This window comes from Narcine bancroftii, chromosome 12, assembly GCF_036971445.1.
Source record: "Narcine bancroftii isolate sNarBan1 chromosome 12, sNarBan1.hap1, whole genome shotgun sequence".
NCBI classification, from domain to species: domain Eukaryota; kingdom Metazoa; phylum Chordata; class Chondrichthyes; order Torpediniformes; family Narcinidae; genus Narcine; species Narcine bancroftii.
In genome coordinates, this window is record NC_091480.1 from 91,052,613 (window position 1) to 91,065,509 (window position 12,897).

At 43.1% G+C, this 12,897-nt stretch overlaps 1 long non-coding RNA gene across 1 annotated transcript in view; it reads right to left on the reverse strand.

The window, feature by feature from the left end:
• Positions 1-9,343: 9,343 nt before the first annotated feature.
• Positions 9,344-12,897, reverse strand: part of LOC138747441 (uncharacterized) — a 109,070-nt gene continuing 105,516 nt past the window's right edge. Inside the window, exons 2-3 of the long non-coding RNA XR_011347500.1 lie at positions 11,148-11,265; positions 9,344-9,549 (exon numbers count right to left, since the gene is read on the reverse strand). This is a non-coding gene — a long non-coding RNA (uncharacterized lncRNA). The remainder of the gene's footprint in view (positions 9,550-11,147; positions 11,266-12,897) is intronic.

A 12,897-nucleotide genomic window follows, 5' to 3' on the forward strand; every position in this document is an offset into this window, starting at 1 on the left:
AGTACAGGCTCTTTAACCCACAGTGTTGTGCATAACCTACTCTAACCACTGCCCAGAATTCCCCTACTACATAACCCTCCATTTTTCTCAGTTCCATTGTACCCGACTCAACCACACTCCTGGCCGGCTGCACACTCCATACTCCCACCTCTCTCTGTGTGGAAACTTGCCTCTTACATTTCCCCACCTCCCCACCCATATTTACTCACAAGCTCATTACACTCATGAGCTATTTCAGCCCTGAGTAAAAGCCTCTGGCTATCCACATGATCAATGCTTCTCATTGTCTTGTATACCTCTATCAGGTCACCCCTCATCTTCTGTCGCTCCAAAGAGAAAAGACCAAGTTCACTCGACCCCTATCCTCATAAGGTAAGCTCACCAATCCAGGCTGCATCTTTGAATATCTCCTCTGCACTTCCCACACACCCAAGCTCTCCAATCCCAGCTCACCCTTATTCTGCCATTGTCATTCTTCTTGTTCCAACCCAACAAGAGGTTAAGCATTCACAAGCAAGGTACATCCAAACTATTGAATGGCTTTCATCTCCTTCACCCAATGAATATATAGAAATAGGAGGAATTCATCTGCATTGAAGTCAACATAAATTCCAACAGGAAACAAACCTCCATCCTCTCCCAGAAGGTTTCCACAGAGCTAGGCAGCCATGTGCACATTTCTTTGCAGGATATCAGGATAGGGCTCCCTTCTTTTCCTTCTTCCTCCTCATGAAACTACCCTTCCACTTTAAAGCCCAGCTCAATGTTCATGAATTAACCTGTAACTCAAGACAGAAATGATCTCTAAAGCCTGAACCTGATCCTAGCCTCTGAACACCTTTCTTGCTTTTGTGGGCTGCCCGACCCTCTCACTCCATTTCCCACATCCCATTTACAACCCACTCTTCTCTCTGTATCCACAGTGCTCTCAGTCCCATTATCATTGCTTGCATTCCAAATAACTTCAAGTCAAGTTTATTGTGATCTGATAGCACAAGTACAACCCGATGAAATGGCGTTCTCCAGTCTTCGGTGCAAAGACATGCAGACATACAACCAGACGTAACACACATACAAACAATACATACGTAGGAGAAGTATTTCATCTATATAAATAAATATTGTGAAGTAAATATGAGAGTCTTGGATGGTTAGTGTGAGCAGTTCCTTTAGGCATTCAGCAACCTTAAAACCTGTGGGAAGAGCTGTTTCTCAGCCTGGTGGTGATACTCCTTCCTCTCTTTCTCAGTGGGAGCAGATGCTTTGTGCAGGGTGGAAGGGATCCTCAATAATTTTGCGTGCCCTCTTCAGACAACGATCCCGGTAGATCGTGTCGATGTGAGGGACGGAGACCCCAGTGATCCTCTCTGCCACTCTTAGGGTCCTTTGGTTTGAACTCCGATTCATTTCTCTGCAGCAAACGTACCATACTGTGATGCAGCCGGCCAGGAACCTCTCGCTAGAACTCTTATAGAATGTTGACATGTTGGTGGCCAGTAGCCTTTCCCACTTCAATCTTCTCAGGATGTGCAGTCCCTGCTGTACCTTCCTGACAAGTGAGGAGAAGTTGTGTGTCTATGATAGGCCAGTAGTTAAATGGACTCCAAGGATCTTAGAGCCCTCTACTCTCTCCATGACAGAGTTATTGATGTGTAGTGAAGGGTGGTCATTTCTGGTCCTCCTTAAGTTCACAATCATCCCCTTCATCTTGTCCACATTGAGACTTAAGTTGTTCCTCTCGCACCATATCACGAGATTTTCCACCTCTTCTCTGCAATGTGACTTATCGTCATTGTTGATGTGGCCTTCTCTACCTTTAGTGAATATCCAAAGATCTTTGGCAAGGCCCAAGTAATCCCCTCCTTTGCATCCTTCAATAACCTGGGATATATTTCATCAGACCCCAGGGACTCATTCACCTTAGTGCTCTTCAAAAGATCAGCATTGTTCTTTTTCAAGATTTGAAAATGCCTCAGCACATTAGCATTCTCTGCACGGTGGTCTCTTTCACTACCCTCTACATCCTTCTTCTTGGGGATACCAGGCTGAAGTACTTATTCTGACTCCAAACATAAATTTCCTTCTTTAACTTTGAGAGCTCCTATCCTTTCCCAAGTCATCCTTGTGGTGAATGTCTGCCAAGCTGCCTGTCTCCCCTCTGATGAGCCTTGCTGTACTAACATTGGTTGTGCATTATCTCTACTGTTAAGGACACTCCCCTTGGGTATAACTGTATATGCACCTATTGTCTTTCATTATTGTACCATGAGTTTCTGCTAATAAAAGCCATGATTATTGTTTGACCGCATCGTCTTTGTTGACTTCATCACCTCAATTTTATGAGCAGAAATGGATGCAGCCCTCAAGCCAGAGCAGCTGATAATCGACCAGTCTGCCCCAAAGGCCAGAGAAATTTTCAACCACTGGATTGCTTGTTTCAATTACTACATGGCTTGAAACAACGTGGTCGATGAGGCGATACAGTGGGGCCACCTGAACTCTTTGCTCGGTGAGGTCCCTTTCGCCGTAACGCAAGGAGCTACCACTCTGGCTACAGCCTGGGAATGTCTGACAGCTTACCATGCAGCGGCACGGAATGTGGTGCTTGCTCGACACCAGTTGCTGACTAGACGCCAGAAACCCGGGGAAAGTGATGCTGCCTATGCACTGGCCCTCGACTCGCTGGCAAACGAATGTGATGTCAGGGTAGTCAATGTGCAACAACACCGCAATGCCTTGAAGCTGGATGCTTTTGTCAACGGGATTGACTCCAGTTACATCAAACAGAGGCTGCTGGAGACGGAGCCCTTAACCTACAACCGGGCATTCACTCTAGCCAAAACACTGAGAAGTGTCATGCGGTCCAGTGAAATGCTAGAAACCGAAAAGGAAACATCCAGGAGTGCTGGAACCCTGAAGGAAAGAAAAGGGAGAACTCCTGAAAAATGCTACTTCTGTGATAAGAGCTGACACCCCAGACAGAAGTGCCCAGCTTGATTTGCTACCTGCATCTATTATGGGAAACTCGGCCACTTCGCTAAAGCGTGTAAGGCAAAAAGTACTCCCACTGATAAGAAGAAGAGCAGCACCAAGAAAATGTATCCTGGAGCTGCAGGAATGGAAGACAACTGTGAAAAGGGGGAATCTTCAGACGAGCAGGCTGAATCGACTTCAAATGACAGCGAGGTGAGATCCCCTGTGATAGCTCAATTGACTGTAAAGCTTGGGGGATGTTACGGACTGGAATGGTCGACTATGAAGGGGGAGCTGAATGGTGAGACTCTTGATTGTCTAATAGTCTTGGGGTGTACTGACACCTACATTGACGAGAAAGTTGCCAGAGCCTTAAATTTGTGGAGATATCCAGCGAACTGAAAGATATCGATGGCTTGTAGTGAACTTACAAAAACTGTACGGGACAAGTGTAAAGTTACTTTAAATTTGCAGGGACATTGCCTTGCTGATGTGTGGCTCTTTATTATGCCAGAGCTCTGCACCCCTGTGTTAGTGGGGTTAGATATTCAATCTCAGGTGAACAGTGTAGTGTTAAATTTCAGTGGGCCACTACCCACACTTACCATCCCCCGCGCTAGTTACTGCAGTTACTGCATTAAAGATCAAAGCTCCTTCCCTTTTCAGTGATTTATCCCCTGAATGTCAGCCGATTGCCACTAAGAGCCATTTTTACAGCAAAGAGGATCATGAGTTTATCAAAGCGGAGACCCAGAGACTGCTTAAAGAGGGAGTAATTGAACCTAGGAAGAGTCCGTGGCAGGCCCAAGCGGTAGTTGTGAAAAATCACACTAAGAGACGACTGGCAAATCCCCATTAAGAAAATGGAACGGCCCTATATGGCTTTTGAGGCTGATGGGGGGTTATATCTGTTTAAAAGGGTGCCTTTTGGGGTCACTAATGGTGTGTCCGTGTTTCAGAGGGAAATGGATAAGATTGTTAGGACATACGAGTTACAGGGTACGTTTCCCTGTCTGGATAATCTCACTATCTGTGGGAAAACACAGGCTGAGCACGACAACAATTTAAAGAAATATTTAGCAACAGCTAAAGAACTCAACCTTACATATAACGAGGGCAAATGTGTGTTCAACGCGACAGAGCTACCCATTCTGGGCTACATTGACCGCAAGGGCGAAATCCGCCCCGACCCAGAAAGAATGGCCCCCTTTAACAAGTTACCACCTCTAGTCTCAGCAAAAGCCCTTCAAAGGTGTATGGGATTCTTTTCCTACTACTGCAAACGGGACTACGCCACGAAGGCACGCCATCTGTTTGACACTAAATCTTTTCCTCTCTCTCCAATGGCCTTGAAGGCTTTCAAGAGAATTAAAGCTGATATTGCCAAAGCTGCACTCTCGTCCATTGACGAGGATGTCCCATTCCAAGTGAAAACTGATGCCTCAGATTGTGCCTTGGCAGGAACCCTTAATCAAAAGGGCAGACCTGTGGCATTCTTCTCCTGCACATTACACGGACCAGAACTTAAACATCCTGCCATTGTAAAAGAAGCCCAGGCTATTATTGAAGCTGTTCGCTACTAGAGACACTTTCTAGCCGGCAGAAAATTTACTCTGGTCACTGATCAGAAATCTGTAGCCTACACATTCAGTACTAAACACGAAAGTAAAATCAAGAACGGTAGGATGGCATGCTGGCGAATAGACTCTCAACTTATAATTATGAGATCCAGTACAGACCGGGCAGGTTAAATGATCCCTCTGACGCGTTGCCACGATCTGCTGCTGGTGCTCAGCTGGAGGGGCTAAAAGAGATCCATAGCAGACTGTGCCACCCAGGGGTCATGAGATTCTTCCACTACATAAGGGCTAACAACCTTCCTTACTCTCTGGAAGAAGTCAAGAATCTGACTAAAAGTTGTCCCGTTTGCACAGAATGCAAACCACAATACTTCAAAGCTCCGGAGGCCACTCTCGTCAAGACAACCCGACCTTTTGAGAGGATTATCTTAGATTTTAAAGGACCCTTACCTTCCAACAACTGTAATTGACGAATATTCCAGGTTTCCCTTTCCGATATCTTGCCCTGACGTCTCGTTAGCGTCTGTCATTAAGTCACAACAGAATTTTCAACATTTTTGGTTTTCCCAATTACATTCATACTAATAGGGACTCAGCATCCTGCAGCGAGCCCTGCTACGGAAGGGGGTTGCCACCAGCTGTACCACGAGCTACAACCCGCAGGGCAATGGGCATGTTGGAAGGGCTAATGCTACAGTCTGGAAGACTGTTAATTTTGCTTTGGTTACCCTGTTACCCGGTGGCAGGAGGTGCTGCCTGAGGCGCTACATTCTATTCAGTCATTATTGTGTACTGCAACAAATCAAACACCTCATGAATGTATGTTTGCCTTTCCTAGGAAATCAGGAACTGTGATGGACTGGCCAGCCTACTTATCTGAGCCTGGAACTGTGCTGTTGAAGAGCCATGCTCGGGCACGTAAAACAGACCCCCTAGTCCAACCAGTTCAGCTACTGCATACCAACCCCAACTACGCTCATGTTAGATTCCCAGACGGGAGTACTGACACTGTACCCCTAAGAGATCTGGCCTTGCCTGGTTCACCCCTACTCAGAGAGAGCCTGAGAGATTGTGCTCACCCCCACCAGCCTGAGACCCCTAGTCAGCTTTCAGATGGCCATGGTGAGACTCCACTGCCTCACGCTGGTGATTTTGGAATGGGTCCAGAAGTCAGTCCTTCCCACACTACAGACCCAGGAATTGTACCAGTTCCCAAGGTTGCAAAGGAGCCATCTGTTTTGAGAAGAAGGACCAAAATTCGTAAACAACCTGATAGGCTGACATATTCATAAAATATTTCAATTGCTTGATAGATACTGGCATATTTTGGCTGTTAGAATATTCGCAAGGCCAAATATGGTATCCATGTATTGCTTGCTTCAGTCTTTCCTAGCAGCTGTCCTCTTGATTTTAACCCTTCTTCTGCTGGGGGGAGACTGTGGTGAATGTCTGCCAAGCTGCCTGTCTCCCCTCTGATGAGCCTTGCTGTACTAACATTGGCTGTGCATTATCTCTACTGTTAAGGACACTCCTCTTGGATATAACTGTAAATGCACCTATTGTCTTTCATTATTGTATCATGAGTTTCTGCTAATAAAAGCCATGATTATTGTTTGACCACATCGTCTTTGACTTCTTCATCAACTGGCACTTCAATCCTCTTGTTTTTAATGTCTAAATCACCTTGGGATTCTTTTTAAACCTGTTTGCCATTGACATTTCATGGCCTCTTTTGGCCTTCCCAATGCCCTGCCTGACTTCTTCCTTTAATACATATTATTCAAGGGCCTTGCCTGTTTGTTAGCTTCCTAAACCTTACATATCTCAAGTTTCAGATAATATTATCTTACTGCTACCTTCATTTATTCCTTCTATGTTTATGTCCAGTAAAACCCGTTATCCAGAATTCAAGCAACTGGCAAAAATATCTCGTAAAATTAATAGGTAAGAAATACGGTTGTTCAAAATTGGCACGCCTCGCCATTCATTAGCCAATCTCAAGCAACCAGAAAATTCCCATAGGTGCCAGATACCAGAGGCTTTACTGTACTTGAGACTGATCATCTGAGATAAACAAGCCTGCACTGCTCTTATTGCTCTCTCTCTCTCTCTCTCTCTCTCAATCAGCCAACAACTACTTGTGAAATTTACTCTCTAACAAGCATTTTCTCCTTTTCCCCTTCTCTACAAGTTCTCAATTGTGCCAAAAGATCACTGACCTGAAGCAATAATTCTGTTCACAGAGGCTGTCTAACCTGCACAGCATGTCCAACATTCTGTAATTTAATCCAGATTTTTTGTTGTTGGAAGATGCAAGGCATTTCTTGCAGTTGCTTGAATGCTATATTAATAACAGATTATTTAACACTATGCATTTCTGCAAAACTTGCCAGCATGCAATAGGTGCTTTTATTTTACAAGCATGGTAACATTCATTAAAGGATGTAAAATGACTAAAGATATGAAAGGGTCTATATAAATCTATGTTAAGGTTACATTCCAGAATGGGGAATTCTAGGGAAAACCTAGGGATCTAGGTGAAGTCCTTCACAAAACATCATTATATTAACAATGAAGCCGAATGGCATTACTACAGGGATTAACCTATCAGATATAAAATTCTAAATAAAAGGAAAATTCCAAGATGCTGATCTTTCATAACAGGATCAAAAACCCAATGAATCCCAAATCCTCTTGAGATGATGTAAAATATCAAATCGCTCTGAAGGAATATTATTTTGAGAAGCATATACATAACTCAGTGTCAATTCAAAATCTTCTTTGTACATGTTCCACTGCTGCACTTGACCTACATTTTTCACATGCCCTTCTACTTTTACTTACCCCTTTCCAGAGCATGACACAAATCCTAAAACATCATTTTGATTTTGACAGAGTCTACTTATATCTGAGTCTGGAGATGACTGGGGGAAATAAGTGCAAGGACTTCCAAGTCTGGCGATTTCTTTAAATTAAGTGGGTCATCAATTCAGTTAATGTCAGCAAGGTCCTGTGCCTGGGTGACACATCCGAGACTGATTGTCACATAATAAGAGTACAAAACTTCACTATTTATGTGTTTCTTTGTACATTACAAAATACTGGACATAATTATAATATTTTGCTGTTATTGTAGTCAGAATCCGAGAGCAACCAATCAGTGGATTGATCCAAGAAAAATGGCGGCCTGAGCAGAGCAATGGCCTGAGCAATGGCAGCAGGACCCAGGAGTGGAGAATGTGGAGATACAGCGCTGCTCCAAAGGGTTCAACCACCTAGTCCTAATGTCGGTGGCTCCGTACCTCCGTACAGGTGTTAAATGGCCTGTTTAAATCCTGCAACTGCAGTGTTTGTGTCCAAGATGACGTCGCCTGTGCTCGGTAGTGGCCACGAGGTGCTGGGGAGCAGCGGATGGGCACAGGGCACTAGAAACGGGGAGAACACTCCCCCCCCCACCCCCACCACCCGTTGAGAAGGGGAAGAAGAGGAGACGACCCTTCAGGACAGTGACCTTGGCGGCGGGCCAGCAATGGGCTCAGCAGTTGACTGATGGTTAGGGGGTCCCACACTGGCTGTGTGCTGCTGGACACTGGCTCATGGGAACCAGGCATTAGAGTCAGAATTCTAAAGGCAAGAAGGACTCCTCGGGCACTGAAGGCTTCCTGATCATGTCGGATGTTTGGATCTGGAGCTTTGGGTTGCCGACGGCTCCAACACGAATCTGTAGAGGTTGCAGAATCCACAGACGCCCAGTGACACGGAAGGGATCCTTTTATGATTCCCTTTCTCTCATACTGCAGGGGGCACTGGTTGACACTAATGGAGACTCTTTGTCTGCCTTACAGTACACTGAAGGCATTTTCATGTAATATTACATGTCAATAAAAGGAATCTTGAAACCACCAACTCATCCTGGTCGCAAAAGATACCAAAGTTTCAGCTTCCTTACATTTGGTCAAAGAACTACTTAGCAGGAACACAAAATCTATGCAGCTTATCGGATTTGCATCTGAAAGCAACATCAGGGAGCATCATGAGAGCAGAATACATATTCCAAAGTGGAAGTAGATCATTCATCAGAATGCACTGAAAAAAAATGTTCGACGTTCATGTTTGACAGTCCTCTTGTTACCTAAACTGAGCTGAGGCTCCAACCAAATGCAAGCAGCAACTGCAATCAAGATTTTTTAAATGCTGCAGAATCATAATTTCATTACTAGAACCTATGTCCACTAATAGGTCAGAGCATCCATCACTGTGGATTGGAACCCACTTGGATTCATGCAGATGTGACATTAAATTTGAAAATGTTTAATTTTTAATTTTTTTTAAATGTAGACCCTTTCGATCCATGAGCCCATGTCTCCCAATTACACCCAACTGACTTACAACCCCACCCCACCCCCTCTCCCCGTACAGGAAAGTGGAACTCCCAGAGGAAACCCATGCAGACATGGGAGAACGTGCAAACTCCTTACACACAGGGCCAGATTTGAATCGCTGGCGCAGTAACAGTGTTGCGCCAACTGCCACACCCTATTTCTCAATGTGAGGCCACAAACCACTGCCTCTGTTAGCCCGAACGTTGATTTATATCGGCAGGTCATTAATGGTCAGAATAAAATATACAGGGTCCCAAGGCAAAAATAGAAAAAAAAACTGCAGATGTTGAAAATCTGAAGTGAAAGCAAAAAATGGTGGAAGCACTCAGCAGGTTAAGTGGAATTCAAGGGAATGGGAAACAGAAAGAGTTAATGCTTCAGTCCAATGACCTTTCATCTGAGCCTGATTATGTTTAATTCATCACACGCCTTGTAGTCATTTCCTCCCCTCTCATCATCCTGACATTCTGCAGACATGTGGACCTTTGCTCATGTTGCTGGTTCAATAGTTCTACAGGGAACAGTAAATCACAGGCAGCAGATAGGCTAAATCTGCTTTTTGGCCTTTTCACTGTATCCAAGATCCTCAGGAGATCAGTCGTGTTTAGAAACAACTGAAAAAAAAGAACATAATAAAAAGGTAAAAAAATTATAAATTTTATTAATGTGAAATCACACAAAATTGTATTTAAATAAAGAGGGTTAAGAACTGTACCTCTTAAATTAAGATTGGTAATGTCTTTCAGACGAACAGGCTACATCACAGCTGGCATAAAATTGGGGAAGGCAAACCCCAAGAATCTGCATTTTGACTCATAATGAGCAAGTACAGAAATCCAGAGGTCAATGCACCGCACAACTCTCCATGGAAACCGCTTGTCCCACGGTTCAGGGCCATTAATTCTCTTTCTCTCTCACTCTGGTTGACCTGATTATTTCACAAACATGCAGTGTGCTTGGAGCAATGCTGTCAAGTCGAAAGTTATATCTCGATCGCAAAATATGGCAAAGTGAATCAAAAGGTAACACAAGAATAGGACAGTGTTCCTTTAAACAAGTAAAAGAACCTCTGGATGGGTCATGGTAGATTATCTAGACAATACACAAGGCCGGTTTTAAGCCTATTTGACCAATTTGATCAAATTGGGCCCCGCGCCTTAAGGGGGTCCCGCACACGTGTTTGAGCCCAGGCCTTGAGCAGAGAATACTGTGACAGACTTCATTTAAACTGGTAAGAAAATAATAATACTATAGGCCTGATTTGTCAGTGAACTCGTGCAGTTATTGCCCTTAATTGATCGTCTTATCTCAGTGAAATATTTTTAGGAAATACATCTTCGATTAAACTACTGGCTATAGGCCTCCTTTGTCTCCCTAGCCAAAAATTTCATGTTTCGTATTCATTTGACCCAGTAAGATGGATGTATTCCAGAGCTGATGAACAGAGCTGAAGATCAAAACAGGCTTTAGGCTAATCAATAAGAGAACTTGTACTTTAATGTGAGATTGAGATAGCGTCATGCTAGCCTAGGGCCGAGCCTATAGCCTAGGCTTCAGCAGTTGCCTGAACGTAAAGAGCCTAGGCCTAAGCGTAGAATTTCTGACAATGTTGGCAATTGTAGATGGAATTGGTGAGGATATTCGGGTCTTGTAAAGATGAATAACCCCAAAGTTAGATTAGTTTAAGATGAGCTTTACTAGGCTCGGTCGCTGTGGGGGTTATAGTCTCCATCTTTACAAGCTGGTTTACAAAGTTATTCAGCTTGGGGCATGTTCTGTACATCTTGGGATTATTAATCTTACCAAGATCCGGATATTCTTAGCAAGGCCTGCCTCTATCAGTGCTTCATCATTTAGCGGTGGTTTGATTTAGTAGCAGAATAGTACTAGGCTACTGTTACTAACTGTGCTATTGCACTGCCAGGGCTTAATATAGCCTCTTTCATCTTTTTAGTGATCTGGAACAGGTGCAGTTTAGCTTGACCATGCGGAAATTGTTTTCTTCGGGGGCAAATTTCATCCATTACACGCATCAATTTTTCCACCCATTTTCTAGCCAAATATCTAGCGAGAAACTAGCGCTAGACATTTGACTAGAAAATCAGCTAAACAAAACGGCAAAATTAAAGTGCGTTACCCCCATTCTGGAATGTAACCTTAACTAACTAACCTAACCTAACCTAACTGTTACTAAAAAAAAGGCAATTCTTACCTTATTCGAAGTTGTCGTCATTCAACAAATCCAGAGTCGGTCACTTGATTTGCTGTTCGGTAACGTTCACAAGTTCAGAGTTGGGTGTATTGTTCCAAGGTCTGCAGCTGACGTAAAGCTAACGAGCAAAATGACGTGGGATTGATGTCAGTTTCTTACATTGTACCAACGACGATGACAACATTGTTCCACTTTTGGAACAACGTAGACATGTTAACAGGGATGTCGAGTCCAAGTTTATAACAAATTGCTAACGTCAAGTTTTTTGTGTAATTTTAAGTCTAAACATTTTAAAATATACTTCTTTTACCTTTTTTTCCTTAAAAATATAGCCCAGAGAATTAGCAGCTTAAAATTTGTATGTCATTTGACATGGCAAGCACAAGCAGGGATAGAGACAAAGGGTGTAACCAGAAACGAGCACTAGCCAAGGCTAAGGTAGTTGAAAATGAAACTCGGAGTGCTATCACAAAATTCCTTGTCACTCCATCTTTGAAGCGCCCATGTATTGAGGATGAAGAAAACAAAAACAATTCAGAAAATGACAATACATCCTTGCGTCAAATTACAGTTGCTGAATTCAATGATGAAATTGATAACAAGTTAGAAAAGGATGACGCAGCTGTGAATCAAATTGAAGATGATCTCACTACACCCCAAGACAGTGCCAAAGCGGAAAGTCCACTTATAGCCGAAAAAGACTAAGCCCAAACATCACGCAATGATGGATCATCCATGAGTACAGTTGTAATTAACATTTATGATGACCCAGCCAACTGGCGAGCATATATAAATCAAAATGTAAGAGATTTATTTAACAATGAAAGGTCCTCATATTCAAGTGAACAACTTTCCATGAAATGAAAAAGGATTGTGTTTTTCAAAGTTTCACTGTAAGAGGAAACTTCCAAATGGGGAGTGTGTTGAAAGACCTTGGATTATATACTCTCAGTCTGCCGATAGAATTTATTGCTTTTGTTGTAAACTTCTTGGTAAGAACTCAACCAGCGTATTATCAACAAGTGGATTTAACATCTGGTCTAATCTTCATACAAGGTTGTGTGAGCATGAAAATTCTAAAAACCATTTGGAAGCCACATGGAGTTTCTGGGAGTCACACCAAAGACTTTGTAATGGACAGACAATTGACAAAGAACTTGAAATAATTGTCAATGAACATGCAAAGCACTGGCAGCACATATTCAAAAGGCTAGTAGCAATAGCACAGTTTCTTGCTGAGAGAAATCTAGTATTTAGAGGAACAGAGGAAAAAGTTGTACACAATGGAAACCTTTTAGGTCTTATTGAGCTGTTTGGAAAGTTTGACCCTGTTCTTGAAGAACATTTGCAAAAAGTCAAAACGCACGAAATTCATAATCACTATTTAGGAAAAGATACTCAGCATGAACTACTAGACATTATGGCTACAGCTGTTTTGAATGAGATACTGAAACACGTAAAAGCAGCGAAGTACTACTCCAGAGTTTTAGACTGCACACCTGATATGAGTCACCAAGATCAAATGTCTCTAACGATTGGATATGTGTCTGATGGTAACTTGGCTCCTTCAGGTGTTTACGAACATTTCATAAAGTTTATGCAGGTTGAAAGTAGAACATTATTAAAAACACTGAAGGAATTAAATTTAGAGGTGAAAGACATTCGAGGCCAAGGCTATGACAACGGTAGCAACATGGAAGGCCACACATCTGGAGTACAAGCACGACTGTTGAAGGATAATTCAAGAGCT